We start from the raw sequence: 23544 nt of genomic DNA, 5'->3' as shown, positions 1-23544 counted from the left end.
CTTGGTGTGTTGATGTGTTCTGATGCATGTGAAATATCGGATAAAAATTTCTCATTTGCCTTCAGCTATTCCTGTTCCGGTTTTGTCACAATCTTAGAGTGCATTGCACAAGTGCACCCAAAACCACACATACATGGCATTTGATCATGCTTGTGTCTTACTGCAGAAATAATGATAAGGATAATAGCACTTACAAAGTAAACTGAACAACGTTTGACGACTGTAAATGTGCAATTAAATGTGAGAGCTGCTGTCCAAGATGCCCTCCTCCTCTAGAAACTATGCTTTGAAAGTAAATACAGGGCAAGATTTTAACACATTCAAAATCCATCCACTTACACGGAGTTAAAATTATGTCCGTAAAATTAAGTTGTTGTATACAGATGATGTACATCCACTAACCTCACCCAGTAAAGATAGAGCTTGTTTATTCTTGGGTAAGTATATTTTTAATGGCATAAATGGTCTTCACTAATGCCAAGCAAACTCTCTGGCACAGAAAATTAACTTTTGCAAGTGCAGAGTCTCTTTATTTCCGATTTTAATTATTGGAAATTTTACATAATAAATGTTTTTCCTTCTGTATTTTATCTCACTCACTATCAATCCAGTCATTTTTTTTCTCTCCGTTTATTATGAACACATGAACAAAGAGTATGGGTAGACCATTTGGCCCTTCAAGCCTGCTCCACCATTTGATAAGATAATGGCTGATCTGTTAATGTTTTAAATTCCCCATTCCCATCTATTCCTGATAACCTTTGATAGCCTTGCCGAACAAGAATCTATCTACCTCTGCCTTGAAATTACTCCATGACCCCCGCCTCCCGTGCCTTCTGAGGCAGAGCAGCTTCCAAAGTTGCACAACCTTCTGAGAGAACATAGTTCTTCTCATCACTGTCCTATAAGGGCGACCCCTAATTTCAAAACAGTGCCCTCTAGTTCTGAACTCACCCACAAGAAGAAACACCCTTTCTATCTTGTCAATACCGTTCAGGATCTTCTGTACTACAATAAAGTTACCCCTTACTCTTCTAAACGCCAGTGGAAATGAGCCTGTCCAACCTTTCCTTGTAGGTAACTCACTCATTTCAGGTATTAATTCAGTAAATCTCCTCTGAACTGCCTCCAAACGCATTTACATCCTTGTTTAAATAAGGAGACCAAAACTGCACACAGTATTCGAAATGTGGGGCTGGATGCTACCCTTCCCCGGCCGTGTGTTTCTCAGCAGTGCTCCGTTCACTGGCGGCGAGATTTTACACTCACGTCGCTTGTCAATGGGATTTCCCATTGAAGCCACACCGTGTACCTGGCGGGGCTGTGGTGCCGGCAGGAAAAGTGAATCGCAACGGCCAGAGAATTCTGGCCGTGGTCTCACCAATGCCCTGGAGAAGAAAACATCCTTTCTTCTATGTTCATTTTGTCTCGTAATAAAGGATAGCATTCCATTAGCCTTCTTAATTACATGCTGTACCTACATACTAACGTTTTGTGACTCATGGATGAGAACACCTAGATTCCTCTGCATCTCAGAGTTCTGCAGTCGTTCTCCATTTCAGTAATACTCTGCTTTTTTATTCTTCCTGCCAAAGTGAACAACTTCAAGTTTTCCCACATTATACTCCAGCCGGCAGACCTCTGCCCACTCACTCAACCTATCTATATCGGTTTGCAATCTTCTAAAATCGTGGATTGAAATCTGTGGCACTCTGCTCGTTGTATTGCGAAACACCTTGTGAATTGCTCAGTTAGCATCAAGACAGAATAATAAAATAAAAGAGTGATTTGGTTGCTCTATTCTAGAATTTTCATGCTGAATTTGTGCATCTCCAAGAACACTCAAGAAGCTCGACACCATCCAGGAAAAAGCAGCCCGCTTGATTGCCCCTCTGTCCACAAACATTCAAACCTTCCACTACCGATGCACAGTGGCAGTGTACCAGCTACAAGACGCATTGCAGTAACTCACCAAGGTTCCTTAGACAGCACCTTCCAAACCCACAATCACTACCATCTAGAAGGACAAAAGGAGCAGATACCTGAAAACCCCACCACTTGGAGGTTCCCCTCCAAGTCACTCACCACACTGTCTTTGAAATATATCGCTGTTCCTTCACTGTTGCTGGGGCAAAATCCTGGAACACTTCCCCTAACAGCAATGTGGATGTTCCTACACCTCAGGGAATGCAGTGGTTCAAGAAGGCAGCCCACCACCACTTCTGATGGGGAACTAGGGATGGGCAATAAATGCTGGCCCAAACAGCCATGCCCACCTCCCGTGAATGAATAAAAACTTTTTAAAATCCCACATTTATCAATCCTGTAAGGCATGAGATTGGGCTCTCCCCCCCCCCCCCAGTCATGCACTCTGGGAACAAGGGAACATGTTGGGGGCAAGACTCTCCTAGCAGTTAGAGAGAAAGTGGAAATATGTTCCACTGGGAAGATGCTTCTGGACAGGAAGATAATTTATTTGTGATGATGGATGTTACATTTTAAAAAACATTTTGGGGAATATGGTGGAATTCTGTAAAGTGAATTGCAGAATTCACTGTAATGACTCACCCACAAGAAGAAACACCCTTTCTATCTTGTCAATACCGGCCAGGATCTTATATACTACAATAAACTTACCCCTTACTCTTCTAAACGCCAGTGGAAACGAGCCTAGCCTGTCCAACCTTTCCTTGTAGGTAACTCACTCAGTTCAGGTATTAATTCAGTCAATCTCCTCTGAACTGCCTCCAAACACGTGTTTGTGTGTGTGTCCATGGTTACTTAAACTGGGGAAAAATTACTAGAGACAACGTGTCCATGAGAACTGAGAGATAAAAGGGTAAAGGTGTTAAATTCATGCATTTCTAATGAGAGCTTATGCTGAGGTTGGATTTACAAATAAACAGGTTCATCCTAAAATTTGCATTTTAAGATAAGTAGAGACTTGGCTTTTCAGTTGTTGAGTTTCAAAGGCGAATTTTGAAGTGACAAAGAACTTTTACAACTTACAAAGTTTTCATAGATAAACAGGAGAGGGTATATTAAATTTTATTGACCGAAACTATCGACATCACAGGAAAACATGAACGTTTCTTTTATTTTGAGAAATTGAGTTCAAAGAGATGTTTGAGCACAATGGAATCTGAAATGAAAGAAAAAACAGATATTTAAGGAAAGATGTTTAGCTGAATTGTAGTGGCTGTGTGGGAAATGACCTGAGACCAGATTGGTGTGTGGAGAAGGTGTAAAAGTTGTGAATTTGAAGCAGCCATCCAGTTTCAAGGCAGAAAAGTCTTTGTTTTCAGAAAACAGTCTGTTTCTGAAATTTCTGGGGGGATTCCCACATCTGAGTAGAAGTATTTGAGGAGTCATGTGGCATACCTTCATTAAAGTACCAGAAGTTATTTCCCGTGGCTGAAATGACTGGATTTCTATGGTTATAATCTTTCAAGGAGTTGTTACTTGTGTGTTTTGATCAAATGGTTTTCAGTGTATGTTGTTCTGTAAGATTGTTTTAACTGTGTAACTTTAATCTTACGTACTTAAGATTTTGTTTTTCTTTTCAAGAGAATCATTACTTAAATGGAAATGATTGTTGACTTCAGTATTACTGATATATTTTCAGGACAGTTGCCTTGCCAACCAACTGCTTTGTAAGAAGCACCTGAATCGTGGCCCAATGAATGAAACAGCAAATAGATTGAAACACTCTGAAGGAGAATTCACTTCATTAAGACTGAAGTTAGTAAACACTCTAAAATAATTGTTTTTATCAATTTGTTTGTATATAGGCTAGCACCATTAGCTGTTGGTGACTGTGTGCCATTAGATGGGGCACCAATTCTCGTAATTCTGAAATCAAATTAAAACTATAGCAATAATGATTTGGGCCAGATTTTTGGTTTTTTTCTATCTTAGCAAGTTGATGACATAAATGATATGGCAAGAAGTCTTACAACACCAGGTTAAAGTCCAACAGGTTTGTTTCGATGTCACTAGCTTTCGGAGCACTGCTCCTTCCTCACCTGAGAAGCTTGCTCACCGAAAGCTAGTGACATCGAAACAAACCTGTTGGACTTTAACCTGGCGTTGTAAGACTTCTTACTGTGCTCACCCCAGTCCAACACCGGCATCTCCACATCATAAATGATATGAACTGAGAAGGCAAAGAATTATTTCATGAACCAGTAGCGCAGGTCTGAGGGGGAGGCTGAGAATGGATTTAGTACAGCCTGCTGGAAGGCGCTAGGTGACAGACATCCCCACATAATCGCAGGGGAGGCCATGCGTTTAATTCCCGCTGGTTGAACTCATCAGTAAAATGGTGTCATTGTTGTCTTACGTGCCAACATTAGCCAGGTATACGGTTGTCCTTCAAATTTGTTGGGTGAGCTATTAATGAAAGGCTCTGTACAGGAGACTTCCGGTTGCAGCTATGCTGAGCTAAGTCGCAGGTTCGGCAGCTCCCACCAGAAACTGACTTTTGGGCTCTTTGAGGGGCCCCAGCGGCATTTGGTCGACGGTTCCCAGTGTGGGAAGGTGACAGTACGATTTCCCCGGCACTGTATGGATTGGACCAGGAGTGGAGCGGTGAAAAAAGTAATTCTGCTGCAGCGAAAAGTGCGAGGGAGGAAAGCCAAGATGGCGGCGGGTGGAGACCAGGCAGCGTGGGCGCAGTAGCTGCAAGAGCAGCAGGGGTTTCTCAAGCGCTGCCTCACGGAATTGAAAGCAGAGCTGCTGGAGCCGATGAAGGCTTCGATCGACAAGCTGGTCGAGACCCAGTAGGCCCAAGGGGCGGCAATCCGGGAGGTGCGGCAGAAGGCCTCGGAGAATGAGAACGAGATATTGGGCCTGGCGGTGAAGGTGGAGGCGCACGAGGCGCTGCATAAGAAATGGCAGGAGAAGTTCGAGGACATGGAGAATCGGTCGAGGAGGAAGAATCTGCGGATTCTGGGTCACCCGGAGGGAGTGGAGGGGTCGGATGCTGGAGCATATGTGGTCATGATGCTGAACATGTTGATGGGTGCCTTCCCGAGGCCCCTGGAGCTGGATGGGGCCCACCGAGTCCTGGCGAGGAGGCGCCGCGGGCAGTATTGGTGCGGTTCCACCACTTGGTGGACAGGGAGTGTGTCCTAAAATGGGCAAAAAAGGAGCGGAGCAGCAGGTGGGAGAATGCAGAGGTCCATATATACCAGGACTGGAGCGCGGAGGTGGCCAAGAAGAGGGTCGGTTACTATCGGGCTAAGGTGGTTCTGCATCGGAAGGGGGTGAAATTCGGGATGCTGCAGCCAGCGCGACTGTGGGTCACGTTTAAGGACCGGCACCATTACTTTGAGACGCCGGAGGAGGCGTGGACCTTTATCCCGGCCGAAAAGTTGGACACGGACTGAGGGTCGGTTGTGAGTGGAGGTCGCGGGGTGCTACTGTGGTTACTGTGCTTTGGGGGATGTTGGGGGATGTTCTGTTCTGTTCTGTATTGTTTCCTTGGGTGCTGGATGGGGTAGGGTGAATTGGGTCGAAGGGGGTGGGTTTGTGAGAGTGTGGGCATCGGTGGTTGGAAGGAAGGGGCCTCGTAGGGGGGAGGGGAGAGGGGAGGCCCGAGGTGGGGGAGCTGGGATTAGGCCGTAAAAGGGAGATGCGCCAGAGAGGGCGGGGCCGGTCTGATGGAAAGCGCGGGCTTTTTCCCGCGCTAGGGAAGGAAGGGGGCAGGGCCGGGGTGGAAGGGCGGTGTTGGAGAGGAGCGCCCGCTGATGGCAGGAGTGGGGGACGGGAGACTACCACACTGGGGGGGTCGATGGAGTGGCGGGAGTGTCCGGGGTCAGCAGGAGTCAGCTGACTTACGGGAGTGCTGTGAGGGGAGCAACGCAGCTAGGGGGGGACCTAGCTGGGGGGGGGGGGGACTGGGTTCCTGCTGCATTGGCCAAAGGTGAGCTGGAGCTCGGAGAGAGAGTCGGGGCGGGGATCTGCCGCTGGGGGGAATGGAGAGTGCGGGAGGCACGGGCAGCTGGCTGGCCTAGAAAAGGGGATGGCTAATCGGCAGGTTTCTGGATCGGCTGAGGTTCCCGAGGGTCGAGGAGGAGCAGGTGGCTGGGCTTGGGGCACCGATAGGGTTGGAGGAGCTGACTAAGGGGCTGGGGAGTATGCAGGCGGGGAAGGCACCGGGGCCAGATGGGTTCCCGGTGGAATTTTACCGGAAGTACATGGACCTGCTGGGCCCTCTATTAGTGAGGACATTCAATGAGGTGAGGAAGGGGGGGGACCCTATCCCTGACGATGTCCAGGGCACTGATCTCGCTGATCTTGAAGCGGGACAAGGACCCATTACAGTGTGGGTCGTATAGGCCAACCTCTCTCCTCAACGTGGATGCGAAACTGTTAGCGAAGGTGTTGGCTACCAGAATTGAGGACTGTGTCCCGGGGGTGATTCACGAGGACCAGATGAGTTTTGTTAAGGGAAGGCAGCTGAATACCAATGTGCGGAGACTCCTTAACGTAATCATGATGCCGACAGTGGAAGGGAAGGCGGAGATAGTGGCGGCGATGGACGCGGAGAAGGCCTTCGATAGGGTGGAGTGGGGGTACCTCTGAGAAGTGTTGAGGAGGTTTGGGTTCGGGGAGGGGTTCATTAGTTGGGTTAGGCAACTTTACGAAGCCCCGAGTGTGGCCACGAATCGGAGGAAGTAGGAATACTTTCGGCTATACCAGGGGACGAGGCAGGGTTGCCCCCTATCCCCCTTGCTATTTGCATTGGCAATTGAGCCTTTGGCTATGGTTTTAAAGGAGTCCAGGAACTGGAGGGGGCTGGTCCGGGGGGGGGAGTAACACTGGGTTTTGTTGTATGCCGATGACCTGTTACTGTATGTGGCAGATCCAGTGGGGGGGATGCCAGAGGTGATGCAGATCCTCAGGGAGTTTGGGGACTTTTCCGGGCATAAGCTCAACGTGGGGAAGAGTGTGCTCTTTGTGGTACACCCAGGGGACCAGGGAAGGGGGATAGACGAGCTTCCACTGAATAGGGCGGAAAGGAGTTTTCGGTCCCTGGGGATCCAGGTGGCCAGGAGCTGGGGGGCCCTACACAAGCTCAACTTGACGAGGCTGGTGGAGGGAGGAGTTTAAAAGGTGTGATATGCTGCCACTCTCCTTGGCGGGTAGGGTACAGTCGGTGAAGGTGACGGTGCTCCCGAGGTTCCTTTTTATATTCCAGTGCCTCCCCATCCTGATCCCTAAGGCCGTTATTAAGCCGGACAGCAGGAGCATCATGGGATTCGTGTGGGCGAAAAAGACCCCGAGGGTGAGAAGGGTGTTTCTGGAGCGGAGTAGGGTCAGAGGAGGGTTAGCGTTACCTGATCTGTGTGGGTATTACTGGGCTGCCAATGTGGCGATGATAGGCAAGTGGGTAATGGAGCGGGAGGGGGCCGCGTGGAAGAGGCTGGAGATGGCGTCCTGTGTGGGCACGAGTCTGGGAGCACTGGTGACAGCACCGCTGCCGCTCCCGCCGACTAGGTACACCATGAGTCCGGTGGTGGCGGCGACTTTGAAAATTTGGGGGCAGTGGAGGCGCCACAGGGGTGAGGTAGAGGCTTCGGTTTGGTCCCCGATCCGGGAGAACCATTGGTTCGTCCCGGGGAGAATGGATGGAGGGTTCCTGAGCTGGCACAGGGCAGGAATTAGAAGGATGGGGGACCTGTTTTTAGGTCGGACTTTTGCGAGCCTTGGGGGGCTGGAGGAAAGATTTGGGCTTCTCCCGGAAATGCCTTCAGGTACATGCAGGTAAGGGCGTTTGTAAGATGGCAGGTGAGGGAGTTCCCGCTGCTTCCAGCACTCAGGATCCAGGATAGGATGCTCTCGGGGGGGTGGGTTGGAGAGGGCAAGGTCTCGGCGATCTACCAGGAGATGCAGGAGGAGAAGGGGACCTTGGTGGAGGAGCTAAAGGGTAAATGGAAGGAGGCGCTTGGGGAGGAGAGAGACGAGGGTATGTGGGCGGACGCCCTGGGTAGGGTTAATTATTCCTCCTCTTGCGCCAGGCTTAGCTTGATACAATTTAAGGCTCTTCACAGGGCTGGTTTAGCTCACTGGGCTAAATCGCTGGCTTTTAAAGCAGACCAAGGCAAGCCAGCAGCATGGTTCAATTCCTGTACCAGCCTCCCCGAATAGGTGCCGGAATGTAGTGATTAGGGGCTTTTCACAGTAACTTCATTGAAACCTACTTGTGACAATAAGCGATTTTCATTTTTCATTTCATTTCATTTTTCATATGACAGGGGCGAGGCTGAGCAGGTTCTTTGGGGTAGAAGACAGGTGTGGGAGGTGCTCGGGGAGCCCAGCAAATCATGGTCAGCAGCAGCAGCAATCCAGGTGGGGGGGGGGGGGGGGAGGAGGGGGGTGTACTTTGTCTTTTCTGCTGTGTTTATTATTGGTTAATGGGGGGTTTGTATATTGGGGGAATTCGTGATGTAGTTGTAAGATGCTTATTTATGTGTTCTGTGTTTTTCTTTTTTTTGTAAGGGGGGGGGGGTTGTTGAAAATATGTAAAAATTTGAATAAAAATATTTCTAAAAAAAAAGAAAGGCTCTGTACAGAAATCCCAATCACCAACTCTTGGGTTTAGTGAAGTCATTGAGAACCTGCAGGTAAACTCACTTCTCTGAATGTCAGTTTAACCCCAATAACCATTCACTCAAATGGAGGTCCTTGTACAAAAGTAGGTTTTATCAATTCAGATGTGACCTGTCAATTCCTTGCATCAATTCATGAAATGGAAATGCGATAAAGTTAAAAGGACCAATACTTCACAGTTCACTTAAAATTATTTGACTCTATGGCCGGGATTCTCTCTTCTGGGGACTAAGTCCCCACGCCAGCGGAAAAACCGGCACCAACGACTCCGGCTTCAAAGGCCCCCCCCAAGGTGAGGATTCTCACCTGTCTAGGGGGCTACATTCAAACTTTAAGTAGGAGGGAAATAACATAAACAACTGGGCCCAACAAAGGCACCAAATGCACACCGTGGAGGGGTTCAAACATCGGTGAGGCGGTAGGACTGGGTGCAGTTGGGGATGGGGAGGTTAAATTTCATAAATGTTGAGCCGTGTCAGGAAGCCACTCCGATATGCTGACTTCTAATTTTAACTTGAGGTTCGAGGTGTAGTCAACCTGCTCCTGGTGGTGGATTGGTATTTTAAATGTGATGGCAGATTCCGGTCTGAGCTTGGGAATACTGCGGCTTAGCAAGGCCCGGCTTGATGAGCACTATTCGTGGGAGGAGAAATCTTTACTCCTGGCCTCCCAAGCCCTGCCCCCCACCATCAGAACCACCTGTCCCCTCCAACCCTCCCCCCACCACACCAGCCTTTGGAAGTCACAGTATTATTTACCTCTTTAAGCAATGGGGCGATTTTCAGCCTGCCTTCACCATCAGAGAGAATGGCGATGCAAGCGGAAAATCTGGAGAGAATCGGGAAACGTGATTCTCTCCGGAAAGATCCCGCTCGCTCACCAGCAACATCACAAGATTCATGCCCACAAATTGAAGAGTCTCATTTTAATAGTTTTGAATAAATTGAAATATCATTATCCAGCCACCGCCCCCACTCCCGTCTCCCCACCACCACAAGAACCCCCCTGTGGGGGGGCATCAGAGAGAATGACGCTGCAAGCGGAAAATGGAACTTGCAGGCATGGGGGGGATTCGGGCACTGAGGGCAGGTAAAGCCAACATTACCTCTGCGGTGCTGATGGGCGGAGGGCCCCGATGATTGTCTGTGGGAAATGGGGGGTGGTAGCCCCCGATACCTCCGTGGTGGTGGAAGGGGGTGAGAGGGGAGTAGTACGAGTTGCACTTCAGTGCTAATTGGGGCACCCTTTTAAGATGGCGCCCAATCTCTGTGAAGCCTGGTTAAGCTCTATCAGGCCCCAGCCTGCCAGAGTGCCAATGTAAACTACACCCACTCATCTTCTTTTCTAAGAGAGGCTCAAGATCTGGAGTGAAAACTGAACTGTGCAGCTGGAGAGCTATACATCGGTTTTCAGTCTGAACCTGGTACTTTGAAAAAAGATAGTAAGATTACGCCCAATGTAATTGTTTCTTCATTTCTTTTATAACCATGAATGTAGACTGGTTGTATTGTAACGTTGTGTGTGGAAACTGTATCATAATAGTAACATGAAACATTAAGTCATAAAAAGGACCCAGACCGAAGAGGTGTAAAGAACTATGCTGAACTGCATAGAGTCATAATGCGGAATTTTGAGATTGTGCCCCAGACGCCTGCCCATTAATGTCGCCCACTGTGTGTCTCTGCCCTGGTGGATGAACATAGAACATAGAAAATACAGCACAGAACAGAAAATACAGCACAGAACATGGAAGTTGACATGTGTGAGCACCACTCCTGGGCATATGTGGGTTGGGCTGGTAGGTCCCAGGGGGTGCTGGAGCACAAGCCTGGTATATTGCTGGGGGGGGTTAGTGGAGGTGCGAGGTGTCAGCCGTTGACTCATTGGGGGGAGTGAGGAGGTCAGGGGGGGTGGTAGGCGGGACTAGTCCCAGGGGGCAGGTGTCAACTTACTTCTGCAGCCCGGTGGAGGCCGTTGGTCTTCTTCTTGCACTGGACGGAGATCCTCCTGGTAACGCTGCCAGATCTGACGGCTGCTGCCACTGTCTCCCAGGCAGCATTGACGGCCCTGTGGCTGGTCCTACCAGCCCCTCAGGGGAACAGGGTTTTCTCCCTTGCCCCCACGGCATTCAGCAGCCTGGCCAGGTCGAAACGTGGAGAAGATCTTTGCGGTGGCATGGCTATGTGCTGACTGGAGTGTGTTCTGGATGGTGCAGCTGGAGAGCCAAATGCTGGATTTCGCCTCCAAGGCCCCTGTGTACCGAAGGCCCCAGCATGGTTTTGTGAAGGGGAGGTCGTGTCTCACTAACTTGATAGAGTTTTTCGAGGAGGTCACTAAGATGATTGATGCAGGTAGGGCAGTGGATGTTGTCCATATGGCCTTTGACAAGGTCCCTCATTGTAGACTAGTACAAAAGGTGAAGTCACACGGGATCAGGGGTGAGCTGGCAAGGTGGATACAGAACTGGCTAGGTCATAGAAGGCAGAGAGTAGCAATGGAAGGATGCTTTCCTAATTGGAGGGCTGTGACCAGTGGTGTTCCACAGGGATCAGTGCTGGGACCTTTGCTCTTTGTAGTATATATTGAAAGTCAAAGAGATCTAGGAGTACAGGTCCACAGGTCATTGAAAGGGGCAACACAGGTGGAGAAGGTAGTCAAGAAGGCATACGGCATGCTTGCCTTCATTGGCCGGGGCATTGAGTATAAGAATTGGCAAGTCATGTTGCAGCTGTATAGAACCTTAGTTAGGCCACACTTGGAGTATAGTGTTCAATTCAGGTCGCCACACTACCAGAAGGATGTGGAGGCTTTAGAGGGTGCAGAAGAGATTTACCAGAATGTTGCCTGGTATGGAGGGCATTAGCTATGAGGAGCGGTTGAATAAACTCGGTTTGTTCTCACTGGAACGAAGGAGGTTGAGGGGAGACCTGATAGAGGTATACAAAATTATGAGGGGCATAGACAGAGTGGATAGTCAGAGGCTTTTCCCCAGGGTAGAGGGGTCAATTACTAGGGGGCATAGGTTTAAGGTGAGAGGGGCAAGGTTTAGAGTAGATGTACGAGGCGGAGGAGGTGGTGGAAGCAGGGACAATAGTGACATTTAAGGGGCATCTTGACAAATACATGAATAGGATGGGAATAGAGGGATACGGACCCAGGAAGTGTAGAAGATAGTAGTTTAGTCGGGCAGCATGGTCGGCACGGGCTTGGAGGGCCGAAGGGCCTGTTCCTGTGCTGTACATTTCTTTGTTCTTTGTTGTTCTTTGGGACTGTCTCCCCTATATAGAGTTTTACAGCATGGAAGTAAGCCCTTCAGCCCATTGTGGCTGCGGTAGCCATAAGCACCAATCTATTCTCATCCCATTTTCAAACACTTGGCCCGTAGTCTTGTATGCTGTCGCCTCAAAACAAAAAAGCACAATGTTTAATTTAGTCACATGAAAGCTTTGCTAGAATCAGCAAGTTCTGCAAAATGACTTAACCTGTAGGAGGGTTTGTACCAGGGAAGATAAACAGACTGAGTTTCATTAAGGGACAATAAATGTTCTGCCTTCTCCCAGCTCTGGGGATTGATAACGGTGTTGGAGATAACAAAGCAGACTAAAGCTGGTTATGGTCCTTCAAGTGTGACCTGAAAAGGCAGCCGAGCCAGGAAGATCTGGAGAAAGCAAGGAGATGAACAGTGATGAAATTATAAATGGACTAAAAGCTTCACCTTATATGGCACAGGGCCATAGCAAAATAGGTATAAAGAAAGAGCCCACAGATCCATCAGCTGCAGTGGTTAGAACAATTTGGTCAATTGCTCAGAAGAAGTGAACGGAGGATTTGTTGTTGGATTGACCACTGGGACGGACTCTGGTTCAACTAGTATTATCGTGAGTGTGTACTTTTACTCAGTGGTTTAATAAAGGTCTATCACCTTTGTGAAACCTCAGCCAAATTGATGTGCCAGCGATTTCCAGAGTAAAGACAAAGAAATCTTTAGTCGAGGTAAAGGGTCTTACAGAATCTTCAATCCGCCTGCCTGCTTAAATATTGAGGCTGGGCGGAAAGGGTCCTTAAACATCCATTAATTGGTCACTTAAGGGCCTCAATTGAGGCAAGGCCGGCCTCCTCTCTGAAGCCTTGTCTGCCCCAACATGAAATCGCTGCAAGGGTGGGGTGGATGGGAATCTGTAGCGATCCCTGTCCCTGCAGTTTCACACTCCCCACACGCATAAAACTCACCAGTGGGTGGGTGGAGGGGGGTAGGGTATGGGGAGCATAAGATTCTGCCCCATATCGTTCTTCCTCAAGTATGATAATTTAGTTCACATTTCAGGCCCATAGCCTCTCCTTTGTTTTGTTTATTTTCTTTTGTATTTCTGGATAGCAGCTATTGTTATTGATTCTGCTTTTTCCATTCATACTCCCTCTAGACTAATATCTGTTCCTTTACTTGTTCTAACACTCCAACATGCCCTTGTACTTTGCACCATCATCACTTTTATCATTGAATCTCTGTGTTTTACAGCACATCACAAACCTATTTATGCTCCCCTTTCCTCCTCTCCCTGAATCAATATTTGCTTAAAACATATTGGGCAGGATTCTCCATTCCAGAGACTAAGCGGTGACGCCGATGCAGAATTTGTGGACTTTCATGACAGCAAAACTGACACTGAACCTGGACCGATTCTGCTACAGCGGAGGGGCCAGCACCGGTGTCAGGTGGAACACAATCGATTCCAATGAAAACCGGTGCGGGATTTGCCAGTGCCGTGATTGACACTCAGGAGGCTGACACGCTGCAGCCGCATATACACTTACAATCCCCATACACACTCATCCCATCCAATAAGATGGCTCTAGTTATGCTGGAGCATGCCCATACAGCTGATGGGCCAGCTGGGGCCAGCGGGCAGCTAGGGGGGTGACCTGGGGGAAACCTATATGGCCCATGTCATGATATTCAAACACACACATCATGATAGACACACCAACAGACAAATCAGAACACACAACACCACAACCAATGACAGAAAGATATAAAAGCACAGACACGACCCCCGGTGGTCAGTATTAGCTGCAGAGGAGAACCAGGACACATCTATTGCCAAACACACTCAGGGAGACAGCACGTGCAGAGTATCCAGAACGAACTGTATTATAAGAGTTATAATAAAATAGAGTTGTACCACATACAACTGTGTTGGCTCATCTGTGCACCAGAGCACCCAACACCACATGGTACAGGAGTGGATCGATACCTGCCGGCATACCTCAGTGTACACAGACAACCAGCAGTGCCCAGGCTTGATGTACGAGCTCCCGGTTCCGCAGGCGCTCCAGTGCCACGGCGACCTCCGCGAAAACTGGCGGCGATTCCGGCAAATGTTCGAATTGTTCCTGGTGGCAGCTGAACTCAAAGACCTGGATGATAGGGAAAAAATTGAATTTCTCCTCACCATCGCCGGTGCAAGGGCAAGAGAAATATTCAGAAGGTTCAGGTTCTTCAGGAGGCAGCAAAGGTACGATTACCAGGCAGTCCTGGGCAAATTCTCCAAGTACTGTGAAGAAAACGCAATCCAATCGGCACATAAAGGTAAGAAAAGCTGCAGTACTCACCTCGTGGCTGGGATCCCGGAGCCCGAATTCCCAGAGGCCGAAATCCCGGGCCTGAGAGAAGGCTGGGTCGAGGTCGGCGGCCATCTTGCTAAAGGTATAACGCTAGCACAGTTGCGCGAGAAGTGCGCAGAACCGGAAGTTTCGTTTGCGCATGCGCGAGATGCTGCGCATGCGCAGTCAAGAAAACGGCCATCGGTAAAGGAACAGCGATCTGAGCATGCGCAGTCGCTTCCTACGTGCTACATACCGAGCGTCAGGATGTCAGAGGCCCCAGACTGCACCAATTTAAAAGGGAAATGTCCCAAATCCAATTTAAAAGGGAAACGTCCCAAATCAAAAAAACAAAAATCTGTTAAAGCTGTAAAACAACCTTCCCTCACCTGGAATGACAGCACAGTGCCGCAAATTGACCCAGGAGATGAATTTGACCTCCGAAGAACCCTCCGACAAGCAGTTACCTACGCACAAGCCGATGATTCCGACCTTGAATACTTCGATGACGATCTTTACAGTGTTTCCGGACCTCGCGAGCCCAATGATAGCTCCGTGGTCCTATATGACTATGACTCGGACGAACCTTTCGTGTTGCACATTGGCGGCCCCCACATTGAATCCGACGCAGATGCGGATTCATTTTTCGGATTTGAGGATCTTCAATCCAGCAGATATGACGTTCCAACTTATCAGTACCGGATGATGCTGCAGCCTGACATTAACAGACAGGGAGCGGTGCAAGCACACGGAGAGTGCCCTGCTGCCACACAGAGCGTGGTCCACGTCCCGCTCAACGTTCCCGACTCTATGAAAGAAGACATGCAAGACTCCAGAGTGCAGTCCTCGCATGAACCAGAAGTGACTCTAGTGTCACAAGCTTCCACAGCAAGCTCGTGGACAGACTCCACAATTGCAGAAATGCAAGACTCCAGAGCGCAGTCCTTGCACGAACAAGAAGTGACTCCAGTGTCACAAGCCTCCACAGAGAGCTCGTGGACAGCCTCCACGATAGAAGCAACGCAAGACTCCAGAGCGCAGTCCTTGCACGAACAAGAAGTGACTCCAGTGTCACAAGCCTCCACAGAGAGCTCGTGGACGGACTCCACGATGGAAGGAACGCAAGACTCCAGAGCGCAGTCCTTGCAGGAACAAGACCATGAGGGTCTAGCAACCTCTCCTGACCAACCAGCGGCAGACGATGCAAGTCTGCCATGCTCACGTGAACAGCAAGAAGGCTATAACAGCCTACCATGCTCCACTACACAGCAGCATGAACATGACGGTCTCTCATGCTACAATGAAGGGCACAGCGCTGAAGACTGTTCAAGCCCAACTGAAGACAAGCTAAAGGAATCGCCTCGTCCAAGCCCGAAGAAAAAAGGTTTATGCGCTGACCTTCAGGATCATTATAGCCGAACAGAGTTTAATAATGCTGCACGGCCACAGAAGGATGCTGAGGATTTGCTAACGAAATTAATTGAATGTTTAACTTGCAAGGAGCAGACTGAGAATTGCCAGTGTTTTAGTACGGATCGAAAAAATGGACAAGACATTGATCCTCAGGTAATGGAAATAACACAACCTGAATCATATCTACAGCAGGGACAAATGTCTCCCTTCAACACAACACCGCAAAATCCCAACTTCGGAGACCAGCAGTTAGTCAGTAATGACTCTTCAAACCTTGAGGGGAACATTAATTGCATTGAACCTATACACGCTCCACTGATTATTGAGCAGAACATTGGAGCAAGAATCCTGAGGACACCGACATCGAGCAGCCAGATAACGAATTTAAAACCCACAGCAGTGTCAAGTGAACCAAGTGTGCTTTCCACTAATGGTGAAGATGCAGATAAGGTCGACCCGATTATCCATTGTACCACACTAACCCCAGTGATTAAGCAGTTATGTATGGGGAGTATAAGGTGGGCAATTGAGAACAGTAAAAGAGAGACTGTGACCATGCCAGTCCCAGCAAAATCAGACCCAGAGACCATGAAGGCATGTACATTAGACAAAGATACACATGAGGCACCTGAGAAGAAAAGTGAAACGGAATGTTCTTTGGAAAATAGTACAATGTCGATAGAAACATTGGATCCTATATTCGAGACCATACCTATGGGAGAGTTTGGGGGTAATAAACAAGGTTCTGCAATGTCTGGGGGAAGATTTAAAATTCCAAAGAAGAAAAGCCCAAATGAAGGACAACGGCAAGACAATGACAGTCCACCGACATGGTGTGCACCACCAGATGAAAACTCTGACAATTTACCCAACCCTAGTGAACAGCAAGCTGCTAATGAGGATCTATCCACGGGATGTGAGACGAGTGACGACAGCATCCCACTTCCCATGCAAAAGGTGCAAGGTGACAGACCTCGCCTAGTGCGTACCGAGGCACTCGACGATCACGGTGGGACCACTGACGACTGCGGTGGCAGCGCACCGCTTCCACCCTCGATGGCTCGACCCTCTCCACTGGTTGGTGCATTCCTGCATGTTCCGACTCCAGAAGTGCAGCTTCAGGGAATCTCGGCTGCCTCCAGTGAACCTGTTGGGACTCCGGACGGGGGGCATCGACGGAAGGCAGACCGGACTCCAGATGGGGAGCAGCCAAGCGCCGACTCTGATTCGCGCACGCCAGACCTTGCTCCGGACGGGCGGTGTCGCGGCCTCGGTGATGGCACGCTCAGGGTGACGGCGGATGCCACGGCGACAGGGAATGGATCGCGTGGCAGTCCCACTGGGTCGGCAGTGGCAACCAGCACCGGCGGTCCAAGATGGACACACCAATTCGCGCCATCGCCAGACGTTGATGCGAGCAACAATTCTCTCTCCAAGGCGACATGCTTCGACGTTTCTCTGCGGAGTCGCCCTTCCGGCACAGCAGGTGGCCGGAACCAGCGTACACGGTCTCGGCCAACTTCCACATCTGGCACAGTCATCGCCTTGCATGATATTAGTGATGGTGCTACTTCGATGGCAACGACCCATCGGCTACAAGATGCCGTCCACCACAAACATAAAAAGAAAAAGACTCCACCTTGTTCCTGGCATGCAGGGCGGATGGATTGGTGCGTAGGCGCAATCAGCGAGCTTTGCGCCGCCTTCCACGCTCGCAACTGAACCGTACGCACACGCCGGATCCTCCACTGGTTCCCAAGGATGACTTCGTGGAGATGCCACGGATCATGCCCCTTCCATCGCCACCAGAACCAAATCTCCACAGCTGAACCGGCTTGAGGACCAGACCATTCTTGAGGCGGTCACCCATTAGACTGGACTTATAACGCTGTTCATACGTTCAAAAAGTCAAACACTTCTGTATTATAACCTGTTGTTGTTTATTGTTCCAGATATCGTCTGACCAGACCAATGTTCAAGTTTTTTTTTTCTCTCGCATCCAAGTTTTGTCATGGTACAACCTTGTTAGTGTGACGCACCCGACATCGCCCCATGTAAATAGTTACGTCATATACACACGCTGTACATAACACACACACACACTCTTCGATGCACTCACGACACAATTATATTTATAACCACGTAGGCACATATCTTTGTAAAAAGGGGGGATGTCATGATATTCAAACACACACATCATGATAGACACACCAACAGACAAATCAGAACACACAACACCACAACCAATGACAGAAAGATATAAAAGCACAGACACGACCCCCGGTGGTCAGTATTAGCTGCAGAGGAGAACCAGGACACATCTATTGCCAAACACACTCAGGGAGACAGCACGTGCAGAGTATCCAGAACGAACTGTATTATAAGAGTTATAATAAAATAGAGTTGTACCACATACAACTGTGTTGGCTCATCTGTGCACCAGAGCACCCAACACCACAGCCCATGGCCCTAAATTCACAATGGGCTGTCAATGGCATGTGGAACTGCATGGCTGCCTTGCCGGCTGTGGCAATGGTGTTACGTTCCCGTCCACTCTGACCCCACAACCCATCTCCTGGCCACCCTCCGCTACTGCCCCTGGCCCTGGCAGAAGCCCCCCCGGCCAAAGGCACAACTGTCAGCAAACTATGGCGATGTTGGACACTTTCCATATCCCCTCTCTCTCCCTCAGCAGCCACGATTTTTAAAAGCACAAGTGAACCGTGCCGTCACGAACTCGGCCCATCGGAGGCGGAGCATTGTGGAGGCCCCAGAGAATACCGGGTCGGGCCCGCTAATGACATGCAAACGGTGTTTACTGTACATGCGTTCCAGACGGCATTGATGCCACTGTCGACATGATGGAGAATAGCGATTTGGTGTCAAATCTGCGCCCGCCGCACTCAATATGCTGCTTCTGCTGTTTAACAGGCAGTCCCGTGTTGCCACTTCACAAGGTTGCCGCATCAATGTTAAGTTTGCCTGATGCTGCTCCTGGCAAACTCTCCCGCACTCCTCAGTGAACCAGGTATTAATGGGAGAGTGAGGGATATTCCGGGCCATGGGGGTTACATATTATTGTAGAATACCATCCTATGACTGCCGATAGCCAAAGGCTTCTCAAGCGTACTTTTACTTATTGTGCTGATGGCACACAGTGCACAATTTTGTACTGCTTTGTGATTTCTAAATGTGTCGCACCTGGCATGGCTGGAAGTGCCACACAACACAAGGGAGGGTGTCCTCAGAGTGGAGGTGGCACTTGGTCTCCACAAGGACTGTGCAGTGGTCACTTAACAATGTATCTGTGGCAGGAAAATTGGTGAAAACAAGATCAAATAACCCGGAGTTGAAGTGACCAAATCTGTTGTGCGAGACCTATGAGCCGTGTCTCGCCCGAAAAGCAGCGTGGTGCGGTTGGTAGATGACAGGTGATCCTCTTCTGGGATCTACCCGGCTCACCATACATTGTGAGATCTAATGCAATCTCGTGAGATGGCGCAATGTAAAAATGGGTGGGATCGATTTCCTTTTTAGCAAATCTGCATATTAGAGTGAGACAGCTAGTCTCGTTCCAATATGCATCCCCACGGTCTAACCCCTTTGCCTTGGAAACCTTGGGCTAGCGAGGTTCAGTGTTGGTCTCCACATATTTGGATTGAAGGCCCCCAGGTGATTGGGGTGGAACCCTGGCAGTGCCAAGGAAGGACTGCCAGCTGGCAGGGGCACTGCCAGGGTGCCAGGCTGGCAGTGCCAATCTGGCATTCCTCCCATGACGAGGATCGGGCCCGGGGGTGCCCTGTGCGTGCCGGGGAGAGGTGTGTGCCATTTTAAAATGGTGTCCCGATCTCTTCCTGCACTGAGACGTTCCGGCGAGCGGAGCTCCTCAGTGCAGGAAACGGATCTAAGTGCAGCCTTGGCCGTGCATTTCCAGCTATTCCCCAATCTACCTGAATGGCCGTTTGATAGCCTGATGCGTCTCGGCACTCTGAGCTCCAGGAGCACCCAGCTAATCGCGCGTGTTACGGGACTCTGTTCCCATTCAGGTAGATTGCGCCCATTATATTGTGTTCTGCGCTGATATACTAACCTGTCTTTGCCTTTCATTGATAAACTTAGGTTGCTTCCATTCTGCCTGAAAAATAGCTTTAACTTTCAACTTCAGAATAGCTGTGGCTTAGTCATTTCCAAATGAGAACTATTTTTTTCTTGGGTTTAGTGAAATTCTGATGTCTATGTAATCTTGGTTCAGGCATACTTTTTCTTTTGGTTACGTGATGAGCAGGCTGCATCTGTGCAACCGAAATGCATGTTTAAGGGCGGCACAGTGGCGCAGTGGTTGGCACTGCTGCCTCACGGCGCCGAGGACCGGTGTTCGATCCCTGCCCCGGGTCACTATCCGTGTGGATTTTGCATATTCTCCCGTGTCTACGTGGTTCTCAATCCCACAACCCAAAGATGGGCAGGATAGGTGGATTGGCCATGTTAAATTGCCCCTTAATTGGAAAAAAAAGAACTGGGTACTTTAAATTTAAAACAAATGTATTTTTAAGAAATCATTTGCTGTGAATGCCTCAAAAAACTTTGGCAAACAGGAGAGAGAGAAATGCCACATATTGCTTTTGCATGTTAGTGTAATATAGTTGTTAAATGATTAATGCTGCAGCAGAATATAGATGTCATTGATCCTTATTATACCTAAAAATGTTTAGTGCCACTAAGTACACAAGATTGTCATTTTTGAGTTCAACCTTGAGGTACAATTTTTCTGCAGGGCAGCAGAATTCAAGATAATGATCACTGTTCTATTTAAAACAAATACTTTATTGATCGTGTCTTCAATGTCTCTCTATCTTGACTGGAGAGCGGTCTCATGTTAATTAACTAATTGATTCAGTCATAGCTTACTTAAAATGTCATGTTGGGAGGGTGGGGTGGTTTCACAGTCACTACCAGCTCTCGGGTATCACAGTCAAGGGGCAGGCTATTCAACACTGCAGGATATCATTGTCACCTGTTTCCATCTGATGTCCTCATGTGAACACTTTACAGGAGGCACCTCATGTAGTGATCAGCAACAGGAGCTTTGGTGGATTTATGTTTCTTCCACAAGGCTACTTATACTGCCCCACTTCAGTCCTAGCTGGAACCAGCTGACTGCACAGAATTCAAATTGATCTTGGATGGTCCTAGTTTCTACATGGTGCATTTACTCACTGAGTAAAGAGTAAAGACCTTGAGACCTAGAAAACAATTCTTTACTTGTGAAAATACATGCAGCCGAGAAACTCACTTATATTTATGGAAAATACATCTTTGCACCTAAGTTTTGTTTTGTTATCACACTTACAGATAGTAGCGTTTGAAGAGTCAATGAGATAGTTTTATCGCATTAAGCACTGTTCAGGGGACATCACACATGACATATAATCAGAGCCATTTCCCAAGGCCAAGTCGCTGGATGTAAATATTCTTATTCTTGTGGAGCCATTGAGTTTGGCTGCAAGGGATTTTCAGTTTGTGTGTGACATTACTTTAGGCTCCAAGACAAATTAGTTTTCATGTTGATAATATTCTGATTTTAAGCAGCATACATAATGAATCCCTGCCAGCACTTCTCCATATTCTTGAAGTCTTCTCTCAGCAGGCTAGCTGAAAAGTTAACTGTAGCATCTCTGAAAGTATTTCCCCTTCACCACTATATTATCCTTATTATCTGAGCTGTCACCTTCTATGAATGAACAAAAAGGGATTAAATACTTGGGCGGGATTCTCCGATCACCGGCGCCTAAATCGCGTTCGGCGATCGTCCGGAGAATCAATGTTGGCGCCGATGTCGGGGGGCACTGCTGTTTTTGCGATGCTCCACCCCCTCCAAAGCAGCATACTCTAGGAGTGCACCGCACGCCGTATCGACGGCCTCAGCCCCCCCCCCCCATGATGCTCTGCCCCCAACCGGCCGAGTTCCCGATGGCGTGGGTCTCTCATGCTATTATTTGTCAAGAATTCTGCTTGGCGGCTGTGGACTCAGTCCAGCGCCGCCACAGTCGGGGGAAGAGCCGATCCGCGGGCAGGGAGGACTTTTGCAGGGGCTGGTGGAACTGTTGGGGGGTGGTCCAGGGGTGGTGCGCTTGACCAAAGGGGGGGCACTATTTGGCAGACTGGGTCCGCTTGCGGCTGCGCCATGTTGCACGGCGCGGCTGCTGCAGGCTGCGGCCACGGACCCGCCAATTCTCCGGCCTTATCGGCAGCTAGAGTTGGGTGCTTTACGATGCCGGCCTACTAGCCCCCCACCAAACGGAGGATCGGTGACCACTATGCGACAAATGTTCGGCCGTAAAATGCCATCGTTCCCTCGCCGGTGTCAGGACATAGCCTGAAAATTGGAGAATCCAGCCCTTGATATTTTATGTACAGTTAAAGACAGTAGTTGAATAAAGAATATCTACATTGACTGATTCCCAGTTGCATCATTCCTCTTGTCTGCGTCCCTCTCCAGGTCAGTGCTTTGCCTTCATTGCTTCCTTTCTAGAGTCTAATGGGTTCCCCATGACAACTTGACAAGGGTTAATTTCTTGCTCTTGTGCAAAAGCTCTCAATTTCTCCCCTATACTTCTCAGTGTTCTTTTTACCAATTGGCTTCATGCTCTCATGGCTTTGCAGTGCCTCTCTCCATCCTCGCCTTTCCTATCTCTCCTTTTCTTCCTGCATCGACTTTCCTTATGCCCACTCGGAATTCTAACATTGCCCAAACGCACTACACGTTGAACATTCACAATTATCATTTGAGCTGATTTGAATCCATGTCACAGAAATTAATAACTTAGACTGAACTCTGCTCAATTGTATAGAGAGCTGTTGGCTATTTGAAAATGAATTATTTTCCTTCTTATTGTAACACATGGTAAAAAGTAATAATTTTTATTTGTCTAATAACATGTAGAGAATTTGAACCCAATCTGACTCAGCACTGTCAAAGGTAATGGGAAGCAAATGTAAAATGTAAAATTTGATACAGTTTTTCCAAACATCATTGACTCTTCCACACCAACTCTATGGTTACTTTTAACCATTTCCATTCTTTACAAATGATAATGGTTTTGGTCAAGAAATAGAAGGAAAATCAAAGTTACCTTTGAATTTCCAAAACACCTACTAGACCATCATCCCCAGCCAAAATCTACATCTACATGCAATGCAACCCTCCACCTCCCCCAATACCCAGAAATATGTTACAGCCTTTGAACTGAGTTTTCAGTGACATTGGACCTAATTTACAGACGCACTGGATTTAAATTAATTGCATCTCTCCTGATACTACCTGATACTTTATCTCCAATCAAGCAAAGCACATAACAGGTCAAATACCACTTCTAAATAAAGTTAGCAAACACAGGATTGCTTGCTGTTCTTTGGATGGAGAGTTCTTCGAAAGACTGCTTAAAGAGCGAAAAAGATGTTTTCAGTAAAGCCACAAAAGTCCCATTTGACCATAGGCTGTTTTCCCCTTGAGGGGGTAGAGCTGACTGGTGGTGATTTTAACCTGAGGATCACCATACCTCAGGCGAAGGCCAAGGTTGAGCACACAGGCCTTCATGAATAACCTCAGCAGGTACAGGAATTGAACCCACGCAGTTGGCCTCGCTCTGCATCACAAACCAATTGTCCAGCCAACTGAGTTAAGCTGGCCCTCCTTTTGGTAGACTACCTGCAGATCCCTGTCTGTCAGATTAATGCCGAATCTGACAGCCTTCGGCAAAAGCTGCTGTTCAATCTCAGCTTCCTGCAAAACCAACTAAAATAAAACTGCCTACTACAGGCTTGGTTCCTCACATTAATTACATCATCTTTATCCCACTCAAACCCCATGGCCTACTTACTTAAGTTTAAACACAATTGGCTGGATTCTCGGCC

The 23544-nt window shown here is 48.5% G+C and overlaps 1 long non-coding RNA gene across 1 annotated transcript in view; it reads left to right on the top strand.

Annotated features, from left to right (window-relative positions):
* Window positions 1-19449: 19449 nt before the first annotated feature.
* LOC140427032 (uncharacterized) overlaps window positions 19450-23544 on the top strand; it is a 44524-nt gene continuing 40429 nt past the window's right edge. Inside the window, exon 1 of the long non-coding RNA XR_011948365.1 lies at window positions 19450-19676. This is a non-coding gene — a long non-coding RNA (uncharacterized lncRNA). The remainder of the gene's footprint in view (window positions 19677-23544) is intronic.

The sequence above is a fragment of the Scyliorhinus torazame genome, chromosome 7, assembly GCF_047496885.1.
Source record: "Scyliorhinus torazame isolate Kashiwa2021f chromosome 7, sScyTor2.1, whole genome shotgun sequence".
NCBI lineage: Eukaryota > Metazoa > Chordata > Chondrichthyes > Carcharhiniformes > Scyliorhinidae > Scyliorhinus > Scyliorhinus torazame.
Note: the sequence above shows the minus strand (reverse complement) of the source record. Positions and strands in the feature narration are given on the sequence as shown.